This window comes from Armigeres subalbatus, chromosome 3 (assembly GCF_024139115.2).
Source record: "Armigeres subalbatus isolate Guangzhou_Male chromosome 3, GZ_Asu_2, whole genome shotgun sequence".
NCBI classification, from domain to species: Eukaryota; Metazoa; Arthropoda; class Insecta; order Diptera; family Culicidae; genus Armigeres; species Armigeres subalbatus.
In genome coordinates, this window is record NC_085141.1 from 149,179,926 (window position 1) to 149,195,161 (window position 15,236).

The 15,236-nt window shown below is 38.3% G+C and overlaps 3 long non-coding RNA genes across 4 annotated transcripts; 2 read left to right on the top strand and 1 right to left on the bottom strand.

The window, feature by feature from the left end:
• Positions 1–91: 91 nt before the first annotated feature.
• Positions 92–698, top strand: LOC134219458 (uncharacterized). Its single transcript, XR_009981573.1, has 3 exons — positions 92–273; positions 329–509; positions 574–698. It is a non-coding gene; the product is annotated as an uncharacterized LOC134219458 (long non-coding RNA).
• A 709-nt stretch (positions 699–1,407) lies between these two features.
• Positions 1,408–2,205, bottom strand: LOC134219457 (uncharacterized). Its single transcript, XR_009981572.1, has 3 exons — positions 2,070–2,205; positions 1,734–1,969; positions 1,408–1,669 (listed from the first exon to the last, which is right to left on the bottom strand). It is a non-coding gene; the product is annotated as an uncharacterized LOC134219457 (long non-coding RNA).
• A 293-nt stretch (positions 2,206–2,498) lies between these two features.
• Positions 2,499–4,945, top strand: LOC134219456 (uncharacterized). Of its 2 annotated transcripts, none has more exons than XR_009981571.1 (3): positions 2,499–2,574; positions 4,019–4,209; positions 4,266–4,510. It is a non-coding gene; the product is annotated as an uncharacterized LOC134219456 (long non-coding RNA). The 2 variants fall into 2 exon arrangements; XR_009981570.1 differs by lacking the exon at positions 2,499–2,574 and adding an exon at positions 4,555–4,945 and having other exon boundaries at positions 3,981–4,209; positions 4,266–4,471.
• The last annotated feature ends 10,291 nt before the right edge of the window (positions 4,946–15,236 follow it).

Consider the following 15,236-nt stretch of genomic DNA (forward strand, 5'->3'; position numbering starts at 1 on the left):
TATTTTACCTAATATTAGGTAATGGATGTTAACTTGAATAATCGGTAAAAATTAACGATTATTTCCGTTATTTTTTACCAAATTTAGAGTATTGTGCCTTATCAAGTAATTACGTTACTTTTTACCTAAAAATAGTTCTTTATGGACTTTGTTAAAAACAAATCTATTGCTGCTGTTATTCTTATGTTGCTGCTCCAGATTCTAAGTACTGATATATTTTGGCGGCTTCTCCCAGTTCCCGAACTTCCAGATTTTTACTAATCAAAAGTAAAGGTAAGTGGACGATTCTATAAAGAGACGATTTTTACCGCATCGTTTTCATTTTCAGAAATTTTGATAACTGCTGAATGATTGCCGCATAGGGAATCGCCGTATTTTTATCCTGCAGGATTTTCCTACGGTGGGCATCTGAACTTCTTGCTCCGTCTCTTCTTGATCCTGAAGTCTATCACTTCCGACTGCCGAGCATCCATCCAATCTGACTGACCAAATTTGTATAAAAAATGAGGGTGAGTAGCTGATTTTCGGAAGTCAGTTCTGGAACCCAATATTCAGGAGCATTTTCCATTGCAGGAAACCGGAAAACCCTTGGGAAAACCATTGAAAATCGCATACGGAGTCACCGAATTTTTCGGCTCAAAAGCAGGCCTGTTCGAAGCGTCATTATTTCCCTTTAAATGCATCGAAACTTATGAAAGATTACAGCGTAGATTTGTTTTGTGCAGCCTTTTCAGAATAAGGCTTTAGCCAGGAATGTACCGCACTTTTTACAAGGGATAAATCAAATATTATATATTAACAATATAGTCCACTCTTGCTAAAAACAGGCGAACACGACTCCAGCGCTACAACGGATGGCGGTCGAACTATGTTATCGCAGCAATGCGTGGCGTCGCCTCGTTGCCTTGATATCGCCGCATTGAGGCGCGCCGTCGCTTCCATATCATCGCGTAGAAGCTCATCGTTGCTGTCAAAACAATCTAAACAAACTCTAAACGTCATATCTTTTCGATTGGAACAGCAAAATTTAACCTTTCCGGAATTTTTTGTTGCCTTCTACAATTAAAAATCAAATATTTGATGGAATTACTAGTTTTAACGCAAAGCCCATGTATTGATTGACACATATGTTCTTGTTTTAATATTTAATTTAAACAAAACTAGTTCTTGTTTTAATTTTTACCAATTTTCTTTTCAAAAACCTCGAGCCATCGCGTGTACTCCGGCGTATTTCTCCAAAAACAGAATAAGCAATTGAAGATTTGGCCAGCTCATGGAGCAACTACTCAAAGGTCAGCTCAAACTTTGATATGGAGAACACGCTAAGGACCAACCAACTCAAAAAGTAATGGGATTACCTCTCCACCCACCATTCCATTTTCTTTCCAAATTAAAACAAAATTTAAAAGAATAGTTTCATTATTTTAATTGATTATTTAATCGTTATGTACGCTCCCAAGACGAAGTGGTGCTTTTTTAGTCGATCAACGATAGCCAATCCTTCCCAAATGTGCACAGCAGGATGAGAGTCTTATTCGAAACCCATGACTTTGAAGACTGCGCATCGAAGATTGGCATAGTTGAGACCTCAAGACCACAACTTCGGACTTCAGACTTTTAAGAAGTGTCTACGGCATCAGTTTCATTAGCCCCTGGAATACCCAGTTGTCTGTAAAATGAAACATAAATTTAGTGCATAGAAAACCAAAACTAGCATTTACGGACTGACTTACAATTCCGGTTCTCCGTCGCGGATGTTGCCAATCCCTTTACTGTTAGGAATTTTTCGCCTGCACTCATCAATAATCGTGAACTGCAAAATGAGAGGCAAATTCGATTGGACGGCCTATCATCTGAATCGGTGGTTAGTGCAGAGGTCCACTCTGTAGGCTGATTATTCCTTCACCAACTCTTCTTTTAATTTGCGCCGTTGTAAATGAATTCCCGCACCAAACCGATTTGCGTAAAGCTGAAAAAAAGTCATGCATATGAAATATTCATTAATAATCTACCTATTTGAGTAAAATACATCTTGATCCGGTATTTGATAAATATTTGGGAAAACTTACTAGAAATGTTCGATGATATTGGTGGCGGCATCTTCACTCAATTTAGCTTATTCGAATACTGTCAATATGTTTCTTGTTGACTCTGTTGAACAGTGAAAAGTCGAAGTTACTTTGATCGTTTTTACTAAAACAGTTAGACTTCCAATCACCAGTTGGCGTTGCTCTACACAAAAGTAGTTCGCCAGCGGCTTGTATGGGATAATCAAGAGTGGACTATCTTGTACTTTAAAATCTTTGGATAAATATTAATAATAAAATAAAAGTATGGTTGGGCTTCCATTTGACATCCCACATTTCCAATTTCATCCTACCAAAATACATTTGACGTATTAATTCAAATTCGCCTGAACAGGATGAAACTGGGAACGTGAGAGATAGCAAAATGTTTTTCCTTTTCTTCTGAATACATTTAAATCCGGGAAATGAATTCTATTTCCATTTTTTTTGCAAAATCAAAATAATGAATAAAAACCTAATTTTCGGTAAAATTTACCGATCCCAAGAGGTAATTTTTATCGTTTTCGCAGGACCAAAATAAGAAATAAAAACCTTTTTTTCGGTAAAAAATAACGATCTTAATCGGTAATTTATAACGATCATTCTTGTTCACCATCATTACCTACATTTACCCTCTCAACGTCGCCCTCGATAAATCAAGCCGCGGCGAAATTTACTTCTTCTTTTTTCATCGAAAATAAATGCGCCATGTTTTGACGTTTATTTTATCCTGAAGGAGTAAAAGAGACAAAGCAACAATTTGCAATTTCGAAATATTGTTTCTTGCTCTTACTTATTATTACATTCCACATTTGGCATTTCGAAGATTTTGGTTCACTCAGAAAAAACTGCATATTGCTTATAAATGTCTTGCACTTGAAATTGGATCAGTTGGTTTTGCTTTTACATAATATGTGCGGTGCTTATAAAATCTTGTCGATTCAGTCATCATGAATTTTATGTGCAAACGTATTACCTCCTATGATGAATGCACATACAAATCAATGAGATTGAATCAATTCAATTTTATTAGTTTTGCTAATATATTCTAAACGCATTGCTGAGGCAGAACAAAACAAACATGAATAATAATGTCGTCTTTGTTTTTTGTTGTTGCGGAGTCATTTTATTATCTCAACCTAATTTTTTAAAATGCACAGTAGAAAGAAAATGTAAAAGTAATTAAATATTCAAGATACAGGAATTCTTATAGCACTTCAGTATGTGCAAAAACGATCCGAATCATCCTTGTTTCATCGAACAGATCCGGATCGAAACTTCGGATGTGCTCCCAAAGAAATCTTACGTAAGCCTTTGTTCGATTGTAGCTTATTTCCAATCACTCTCGGTCGGTTCCATCAGATCCTTGTTCAAAGATTCGAACTCGAAGACCACAGGAAAAGGGGCTGATAACCAATTCGATGAAGCACATGCTGGATTCTTCAAGATGAGGTCAAATCCGTAGAGGAAATAGAATGTTGTTGCCGACGTATCTAGAAAAAATACGTATTCATGATTCCGCCGCATATACTAAGCAGGATTAACACATTCTGATATCTAAGCTACTTGAATTTACCTTTGAATCCGATTCTCCAAAACTAAATTTTGCTCTCGAATTGTATATGATCTACCATGAACTTCTGTCCGCAAAGTATCTTTTTCCTTCAAATTTTCTTTTGTTGTTCTGTGTCGTATGCCATTAGCTCGTTATTACATTTTATGTGCAACAGCTTATAGAACTCGCTTTGAAACCATTGCACATAAAATGTATTACAAAAGATCATGTGTTTAAATAGTTTCGTACTTAACTTGCATTAAACGCATTTGAAATAAGAATTCTGCCCTCTTGATGGCTTCTATGCGAGTTTTGCACATAAATTTTATCACGCGAATAATTTGAGTGTTGGTTGGTCATTAGTTCGAGTTTTCCTGGTTTTTCTTTCTCCTCGAAGTTCGGAAGCGCGAGTGGAAAAACGGTTGCAGCAGCAGCAGGAAATCAAGGATTGTCTTTGGGGACTGCAAGCGACAACATCTATGCAGGAAGCGATAGATTATTTTCATTTATCATCACGTAGTTTATGCTATAATCCGCGCAAGCTCAGTGCAATGTCGAAGCGGCACTTCCACCAGAAACATTTTGAATGTAAGTCCTTCATTTCTCCTACGACTTTTTCATTAAACTATTATTTATCTCAATAGGATTGCATGCGGCACATCGTGGGCTTCAATTATTTGTCCTAATAATATCGACGAAGATCAAAGATTGTACGGTCAACCGGACCAGCAGGAGGATCAATCTGGATGATGACATGGGCGAGAACATGGAGGAAGAAGCTGCACAAAGTGATGATTCTGCCATTTCTCGGGCGGTGGTTTTACACGAGGACAAACGCTACTATCTGGAGGTATACGGAGAAGAAGTTGACACCATCGTGCTAGATAAACCTCTAATTGAGTAAACAAATCGTACCCTCTATCCACAATCCAGTTTAGGAGTCCGGAAATATATGTATTCTGAGATCTACATCGGAAATGAATTGCGAAGCCGCTGGATAAGGTACTGGGTGAGGACATCACGAACGAAACGGTCTCCATTGGTTGGAACAAACACTAGGGAAAAATAGGAGATTATTTCCAGACAATTCACGATTTGGATTCACTTGCTGTTCGGTAATTTTGGGCTTCCGGACCAGACAACACAGGTCCCAATATTCCATTCGAAGTGGATAATGTGGACCTGAGAAGGTCCACTCTCCGAAAAACCGAATAGAAATGTCAAGTTCTAAATTCTTGATGCCATGATTGCGCAGAAGCCAGTGCTTCGTGGAGGTGGCTAGATTCTACGAACAGTGGCGTAGCCACGGGGGTGGTTTTGGGCATAACCCCCCCAGAGACAACATTTTTAGAAGAAATTTTTTTTTCGAGAAAAAAATTGTTCAGAAAACCCCCCCCAGACCAATTTTCTGGCTACGCCACTGTCTACGAATAACCCGACGTGTATCCTATATGTAGCCGTGTAGCCACCTGCCGATTGTATTTGCTCCGTTTATTCCGTCCTAGCCAGACGACGGGTCACGTAACTCAGCACGCGCATGTACCCAGTTATCCGTTGTGCACCATCAAAACATTCATCCAACGATCGATCCGTTTGGATTCTAAATTTGACCTCCGGCTCCGGACTACCTGTCGGTGTTTCATCATTGGCAAATTATCCCTGGTAACCCGCTGAACAAAACTATCGTCATTCGATGGCTAGAATCTCAGCCAGCCTTGCGTTTGGCGCGTGAATTCATGACAAAACCCACCGATGAAAGGGTCGGACGTTTGATCAACAAATTCTTTGAATCCCATGTTGCTGGACCGTCCCCGCAGGGACGTCCTTCTCAACTATCCTATTTCAGAAAGATAGAAATTTCGGATAAGAAACTCCACAACAATTTAGAAATAGAGGCAAAATGAGAAAAAAAGAATACTGGAATAGTTACCATTGAATATAAATAATATCCATAAGCTCATTCGGCGGACCGCGGCGGTAGTAGCCAACTACTAGCCAAGTCTTATATCCAAATTCACAACATGTGACACTAACGGAAATCGCTCCACGGTCAGAATTGTCTGGACGAAGATCGTGGGAAGGCATATTCACCGGCTCCGTGAATATGTGGAGGCCCAGTGACCTCCTATATACGTGACTTCCCTGCAACGATGAGTCAATGTAAGTAGTACACTTTTTCTTACAGTTTGTTTTCTTTAGGGCACGTTGATTTGAACAGGAAACAAACAACTATTCTTTCGATATTTTCTGGAATACTTTTGAAATTCCTTGTGGATAGCAGTAAAAGATAGGAATCCACAAAGAATCCACCAAAAGAATTCCAGAATAAATCACGAGGGGTTTTCGAAGTATCTTTAAAATAAAGCGGAAGTAAATTATGCACTCCTTCGGCATTAGCTTTGGGAATTTCTCCGGGAATTCTAAAATTCTTCCGAAAATTGCTTCGAGAATGCCCCAAGAATTGGTTCAAGAATTACTCAAAGAAATTCCTTCGGGAATGCCTTTGGAAATTGGTTCGTCTACACATCTAAAATAATCTTCGAGTGCGAATTACTGGAGTGCGCTCTTTACCTCCTCCGGAAATTCCTTCGGAGAGCCTTCCAAGAAGTCCTTTGAGAAGTCCTCCTGGAATTACTCCTAAAGTTTTTTCGAGAATTCCTCCGAAAATTTCTTCGAGAAGCCATCTGGGAACTCCTCCGATCCACTGAAAATTCCTCCGTGTATGCCTCTGCGAATTGATCCTGAAATTATTTTTGAAAATTCCTTAAAGAATTGTCTCGGGAATTCCTGCGAGAATTCTTCTAAAATGAATTCGTGAATTCCTTTGGAAAGTTCTTCGGAAATTCCTTCGTGATTTTTTTCGGGAATTCCTGCGAGAATTATTCTAATATAAATTCGAAAATTCCTCCGGGAATTCCCCAGCGAACTCCTCCAGGAATTCCTTTGGGAATTCTTCTGTGAATTCCTCCTAGAATTCTTCCAGGAATTCCTCCAGGAGTTCTTCCTGGAATTTCTCCAGGAATTTCTTTAGGAATTCCTCCATGAATTTCTCCAGAAATTCCTCCGGGAACTCCTCCGAAAAATCTTCCAAAAAAATCTTCTAGAAATCTTTAGGAACTCCTTCAGGAATTTCTATGAGAATTCCTCTAGGAATTTCTCTGAGAATGCATCTAGGAATTGATGTGCGTATTTCTATAGGTACTCCTCTGGAGGAATTCTTAGTTGGATTTCCCGGAGGAATTCTTGGAGAAATGGAGGAATTTTCAGTTGGAATTTCTGGAGGAATCCCCAAAAGAATTCCTAGATGAATTCCCAGAGGAATTCCTAGATGAATTCGCAGATGAACTCCTGGAGTGATTCCCAGAGGAATTCCCGAAATAATTCCTGGAATTACCGGAGGAACTTCGGGAAGAATTCCTGGAAGAACTCTTGGAGTAATTTCCGGAGGAACTCCTAGAAGAACTTCGGAGGAAATCCCGAAAAAACTCCTGAAGGAGTTCTTAGTTGGAATTCCCGGAGGAATCCCTAGATGAATTCCTGGAGGAACCCCAGAGGAATTCCTGGATTCATTCCCATAGGAACGCTTGGAGTGACGGGCAGTTCCAGTGCGACCATCTTTTTTCACCTACTAAAAATGAACAAGTCGAATTAATTCATATCAATAATTACCTATTACTGAGCAGCTGAACTGTATTTTTCAATTGCTGCATAGTCAGGATGAAGAAAACAATTTTTTAACTCCATTTTGCGTTCAAATTGACAATGAAAAAGTTTGTGCAAGTTGATTTATTACTTTTAAATATGAAGTTAAAAAATCCCCGACTACTAGCAACACCACGAAATCAATAAAAAAGTACCCACCTGCACAGGCGGTACCCCGTTTGGCATAATGCCATATGGCATAATGCCGTTTGGCATAACGCCGTTTGGCATAATGGCCATTTGGCATAAGGGCCGTTTGGCATAATGGCCATTTGGCATAATATGTATGCGGTGTCAAATTGAAGGCCATTTGGCATAAGGGCCGTTTGGCATAACGACCATTTGGCATAATTTGTATGCGGTGTCAAATTGAGGGCCGTTTGGCATAATATCCATTTGGCATAATTTACATACTGTTCCAAATTATTTGCCCAGGAATCTACTTACCATCATCGGAGGTGAATTACTCCGATGATGCTAAGTAGACTTTAAAGCTCTAAAGATTATACAACAATTTGCGGTACAACATTCCGCGGTAATCCATTTATTGATGTACCATATTGCGAGCATTACCATTGCGCAATATTCCATTCTGCGTTTTGTATCATTCCGCAGTTAAAATTATTTTGCAGTGAATCGTTTTGCTGCCAATCCAGTTTTCCGCGAGCGGTAATGGCCGCACCAACCATTCGAGCAATTTGATCAATGTGGTATATAAGAAGGCTTGAATTCACTGAATCAGCACCTTCTTATATGCAACATTGGTCAGGATTTTCGGAGCGGTGGGTGCAGTTGACCTCCATAAACGTAAATCAGAGACTGACCCGCAGGCAAGCTGGCGGCCATTACCGCTCGCGGAAAACTGGATACACGAGCAAATAATTATTTTACAGTGAATCGTTTTGCTGCCAATACACGAGCAAATTCGAGTATTCAAAGAAGGCAAAATAACACATTTGGCCTTATACCGGGCAAATGCGAGCAGTTATAGAAGGCAAAATAACACATTTTGCCTTATAACAGGCAAACACGTGCATCACGAAACGGTACACCATATAATTGTTGATACAGTCAATCCTCCATGAGTCGATAATAAAGGGACCATCGGCTCAGGGAAATATCGAGAAGTGGGATATATAATCCTTGAAAAGCTTCCCGAGAAACAAAAGTAAGCCAAAAATGGTGCAGCAACTTGTTTGTGACCAAATCTGGCCACAGATGAATTGCAGTAATCTATGTGAAACATGTGCTGCTAGGGTTTTTCAAGGGACCATCGCAGAAATCCATAACATATTTTATAATATGGCATAACTTGCTTCCATGACTCGATATCGAGTCATAGAACATTGTCTCTTGAAGGGTTCACTTTATATCCCGCTGAAGATTATTCACTTCAATACTTTATCATTTTTATTTCCTATAATTCACCCTTCTTTGAAACGCGAGCAGTTCTTTGTTTATTTCAATTGAATTTTTGAACTGACCATTTCTTGAAAGCCTTGATAGCAAAACTTTTATTCACTTTTTCTGTAATTTACCCTTCTTTTTGCATATGAATTGTTGCAAACGGCAATTAATTTGGAACCGTATATAAATTATGCCAAATGGCCTTTATGCCAAACGGCCCTCAATTTGACACCGCATACAAATGATGCCAAATGGTCCTTATGCCAAATGGCCTTCAATTTGACACCGCATACATATTATGCCAAATGGTCATTATGCCAAACGGCCCTTATGCCAAATGGCCATTATGCCAAACGGCGTTATGCCAAACGGCATTATGCCATATGGCATTATGCCAAACGGGGTACCGCCCCTGCACAGTAAAGCAACGCTTCGCTTGCCGGCGTCTGTCAAATCGCCCAATAAAAAGTGGTCTTTTCTGACAGGCAAATGGTTTCAAAAAGGGACAGTGAGATGTCTTATCTCATCTCAGACATGAATTTGACATTTTTGGAAATTTTGACAGTTTTGAGCATTCTGACATTCTCGGTTTGTGCACGCTTTATTCAGTTGACCTTTTTCCATGAGTTTCAACGAGGTTAACTCCTGTAAATGACTCGTTTTTTTTGGCGTGTACGTGAGTGCACTATACACGACTCAGAGGAATAAATCATTTTTAAGTCATAAATCTGTGTAAGTCAACGAATAAAAGAGTAAACATATTTAGGTATGTATTTTATGTTTGCTTCGGCGATTTTGACCTGAGATATTTTGACTTTTGCTATACCCCTGGGAAATCGTGAAAAGCTCAAGCAACATATTTTCAGAGCATTTGAAAATATCTTTACAATTTTTCGGTAAAAATATCGCTGTTCAATTTAGGCATGCAAATAAACTGTTGCGAAAAAAGTGTGAATAGTGTGGATAAAACATAGTGAACGTGTAGGTCTTGTTCAATATCGAAATATAGTAGGAGAAAATAGAAATTTTACCTACTCGGAATTTTTGCAATGATGATTGATCGGCGCTGACGTAGCAAAACACATCAGCTGTTAAAAACAAATTGCAATTTTTAACAAATCCAGAGTAAAGGTAAGAGTTTTATGAAAAACATAGGTACTTAAAGAATAAGTTGATGTGTAAAAAAAAAAAAATGTCGAATAAATCTGGGTTGATGGGTCAATTGTTGCAAGATGTAAACATGGAAGAATGGAGAGATTCTCACTTCTGAATCTTTTTGCCTTTCTCGTACAACAAAGTTGTACCGAAAGGCTATCATTTCACTTCGAAAATGGACTTTTGATAAGAGTTCCGGAAACCAATCGATTCAGCTCGACGAGCTGAACAAATGTCTGTCTGTCCGTGTGTGCACAAAATGTCAAAAAACATTAGCCAATTTTTCACATAGTAACTCTTAACCGATTTTCTTGCAACAAGTTGTATCCGACAGAGACTAAAACGCTGTTGATCACTATTGAATTTCATAATAATTGCTTATTGCAAAAAATAGATAATATTGAAATAGTGATGAGACATAGTCACATAGAACAATAATGTGTTATAAAAATGCCTTGCATTTATGAATACTTTAAAAAGTTTATCCGTGGCTTGCTCCCCTTGCTCCCAACAAGAGTTCCATCGTACTATGAACAGGGCTGGTTGCGATGAATGCCGTTCAAAATAGTGACTTTAGTGACCAACGATGACGAAAAAGAGACCAAAAAGTGACCAACTTATTTTTTTTTTTTCATTTATTTATACATTCATCGATAAGTGCTTATCCTACAATAATATTCTGTACAGTGTTTTGATATCTTCCATCTGTGATTTCATCATTTTAGTTTTGAGTATTTAGATTTCAGTTGAAAAATTTTATGCACGTGAGGAAAACTTAGGATATAACAAAAAAAACCTCAGTAATAGCATATCATTTTTTTAACTTACCAACTATTATCACAGTGTCAACAGATTTTGAATAAGTGGATTTCCTGACATTATACAGGAAGTTTCAAATTTGTTCGCATTTTTTTCTATGAATTCATCAATAATTGTATCAATTTCAGCCAAACGAAGGAGCTCGTCTGTAGGAAAGTAGGGATTCAGGCTGTGTATCATCTTGAGGATTTTATTTTGCATTCGCTGGATCCGTTTCCGATGACTAGTTGCACAATCACGCCAAGCCGGGGCGCCGTAAACAAGGATAGCCCGAAATATTGTTTTATATAGCAACATTTTGTTGCTCAACCGCAATCTCGAACGCCGGTTGATCAAGGGATATAAGCATCGAATGAGTTTACCACATTTTTGAATGCAGTAGTTCACGTGTTTGTCGAATATTAGTTTTTTGTCGTAGTTTACTCCGAGGTATTTGACTTCGTCGCTCCAGGGAACTAATACACATTGGCGTAAACAAGGGGGGCCGGGGGGGGCTGGCCCCATCCAGACCTACTTGTGTAGGTCTAAAAGTAATTCCAACTTAGTCAGTTTTTATTTCATTTACATATTTCCTACATATTTCTTAATTTTGATTATGAATTCTTATGAATTCATATTTTTTGTTGCGTTATCACATCTATGACCATTTGTTCAGCAAAGCATCGAAATATTTAAGTTGGACCCCCGGGAACATTTTCTCGATTTTTAAGCTAAAATCAATGCCGCTTCTAATTCAGTTGCTAGCTTAAAATAATAAATTTGTTCTGCATTTGTTTGACTAGTATCCTGGTCGCAGAAACATAAAAACTTAATTTTATTAAGATATAAATATTTCTGTTCTATTAAACTACCATCCGCTTCAAAAAAGACTGAAGCAACTACATCAAAATGAGCACATGTACACAAATCCGGTCAATGAAATTTTGAACGACCATTCTTTCGAAAATCTTCGAGTTAATCGCAAGGTATGCCGCAAAACAGTTGATCAAATTCTGGCTATATAATTCTGGCACAGAAAGATATAAAATTATAAAACTTAAGAATCTTTGTTACAATGACAGAAAAATCAACAACGCATTCCATTGAAAGTATTAGGACAAAACTTAGGCAACCTTCGCACTCACAACAGAGATTGCATTAAAGAAATATTTTTATAATCCTCAAAAGATCTTGTTCCATTTAATTTTTTGGCGATTTCATAAGGATCATCGGAAAACTCTTTTGTGCCATCTTTAGTTAGAATTTGTTTTTTAGGATAAAAAAAATAGATTTAGAAACCAGTTCGTATCAGAAAACATTTCTTTTGCAGCACAATTCAGATCGATTTGGTTGCTTCTCAAGTCTCTGATTTTTGCAGAGAAATTTCTCACCTATTCAGAAAACTATAATAAAGCCTCTTCCTAACGTCAGTAACTACAAAAACCCTATGTTATTCTGGAATTTGATTTATGACTCATAATTTTATGACTCATGGAATTTATGACTCATAAAAAACACTTTAGGATTCCAAATTTGTGTTCATCGGTACTTAACTATTTCAGCACATAGCATACATTTTGGAATTGCATGAATACTTATATTGATTATGACAAAATTTCGTGGAATTTATTCCACATCTAAAGAGTTTCAAAAATTTCAAGTTTCAAAAAAATCGAGATCTTTATGATTACTTAAATCATGGAAATGCTTGAAAACTTTCAGAAATATACTCATATCGAATTTCATTTATGGTCCAATGCACCGAGTTCATCATTGACGTTTGAGCGGTGCGCTGTTTACTAAGAATGAATACTTTTTCATTCATCGAATCGAGTTCATTCAAGTGTTCATTTTCAGTAAACAGCGCACCGCTCAAACGTCATTGTGTTCATTCGGTGCATTGGACCATAGATAGAAGAAGATCGAAGAAGATTCTTGAATCTTAGATTACACACTTATCCACATTTAGTAACATGGATAAGACAAGTTGACACAGACACAGCGTTTTGAAGCAATCACAGCATCATTGGAAATCAATTGTATTATTCGCGATTTTTTTTATGTTAGTTCTAGGACAAATGAGCGATAAACTTAGTCAATCAGTTTCTATTGCAATCCATGCGCACAGTGCTTTAAATCGCCTTTGAAAATTACATCCCACCAACTGGTGCCATGGCCCCCCTAGACCGAGACTCTAGTTACGCCTATGCTAATACACCTCCGGCAGTTATTTGCCTTGACGGAAGATGTTTTTGTGACCGTTTCTTGGTGAACCTTAATACGCCACTTTTTTTGAAATTCTTCCAGAGAGTTTTCAGCTGCTTGCAGATGAGTAGTTATGATTTCAGGATCTTTATTGACAACCAGGTATCCTGTATCGTCGGCGAAGAAGGTATAAACCACTCCATCAATCATAATGATGTCCGAAGTAAACACGTTGTACAGGGTTGGGCTGAGTACCGACCCTTGCGGCACACCAAAAGGAATGTCGTACTCATTGGACAGACTACCATTTACCGATACTCTGAACGTTCTACGTTTGAGGAAGAAGTATAGAATCTTAACAAGATATATAGGACATCTGCTCCGATGAAGTTTATACACTATAGCCTCATGCCAAACGGAGTCGTAGGCCTTCTCTATGTCGAGAAGCACCATTCCTCCTTTTTGTTTGCAAAAGCATTGCGAATGGTTTTTGATACCTTCATCAACTGGTGTGTTGTGGAATGCCCGCATTTAAATCCAAATTGTTCGTTTGGAATCAATCCACTTGTCTCAAGGTGTCGGTTCAGTCTGTTGAGGATCACTCGTTCCAAGATTTTGCTCATAGTATTGATAAACTGATTGGCCTATAATTTCCTGGGTCTGTTACGTCCTTGTTGGGCTTTGCTATGGGAATGACAGTAGCACATTTCCAATCTTCTGGAAAGTACGACAATTTGATACAAGCATTCACTAACCTTGTCAAAAAGACGATTCCCTTGCGTGAGAGGTTCTTGAGCACGATGTTGCGTACACCATCCTTCCTCGGTGATTTCTTCGCTTTTAACTGGTAGATAATGCCACGAACTTCTTTAGGTTTGGCGTATGTGCTACCATCATTGTTTCGGCCCAGGTGCCGAGAAATCTCCTGAACGGACTCATCTACAGCTATATTGGTAACGCAGTGTATTCAAGTGAGCGTTAGCAAACTTTTCGGCTAGTATACCTGCTTTTCCCATAGGTGATACGATAAGGGAGTCGCCGACTTTGAGGGGAGGATTATATTTACACTTGTTACGCAGAAGTTTGCTGATCTTCCAAAATTTGTTGCTTCCGGATTCTAACTCTTCAACCATATCGCCGACATTACGGAATCTATGTTCTGCTACTTCCTGTTGGATTAAGACGATCTCCACCGATGTGTATCCAAATGAGTGTCTAGTATAGGAACGAAATGCGTTCATATTTTATTTATGCACTTGTTCTCGCACCGGTTGTTTATATCAAGGTTGTTGAAGTGCAATCATGCTTCGCACCGGTGGTGAATATCCGGTTGCTATTGAGGCAAACACGGAAATAAATAAAATCAGGAAAAAGTTTTATTTATTTTCAAATCTTTCAGAACGCGCTCCAGCTTTTGTAATATAAATGTGTAATGTATGTGCGTAATGCATTTTGTGATTATTAGATTAGCTAGACACACATCTGATAGGTGGCACTAGCTTATATGCAATAATTTAGTGAGGTGGATATCTCGAGATCTATAAGATTAGAAAGATTTTGTCTTCTACAAAGTTGTTCGGGTAGCCATAACATTTATGATGGATACTAGTTTAGTTTGGAATTCATACGCATAGCGGCGCTAGTGTATGAGAAATAACCTGTGAGGTTAAATATTTCTAAATCCGTTAGAGTTAGAAAGTGACCATCTTCTACAAAGTTATCCGAATTATCTGTTAGGTTGGTTATTATGTAAGATTTAAAAGGGTAGTCCAAACCAGAAGTTTAGTTTGAAACCGCAATACTCGCTGGCGCTCGAGTTGAGTCGAATCGAGTCAAGTACGAGACACTGAAGATGGCCTTACTGTAGAAGTCGAAATAAGTATCTGTCAAAGGTACAACCAAGTGGTGGAATTAAATGGAATTGTACGAACTCGTCTTATGGCAAGTAGCTTTGTAGAATACGGCAATATTCTGAAAATTCCAGATTTTGAGATATTTAACCTATCAGTTTATTTCTTATACACTAGCGTCGCTAAGCGATTGTGTTTAAAACTAAACTTGCTCGCATCATGACTATTTTCACCACCCGAACAACTTTGTGGAATACGGCAATATTCTAAAAATGTCAGTTTTCGAAATATCTAACCTAGTAGGTAATTTCTTATACACTAGCGCCACCAAGCGGTTATATCTTAATCTAAACCTGCGTTGGTCATAATGGTTTTGACCACCCGAACAACTTTGTAAAAGGCGGCAATATTCTAAAAATTCCAGATTTCGAGATATCAAACCTATCAGGTTATTTCATATGCACTAGCGCCGCCAAGCGGTTGTATTATTAACTAAAC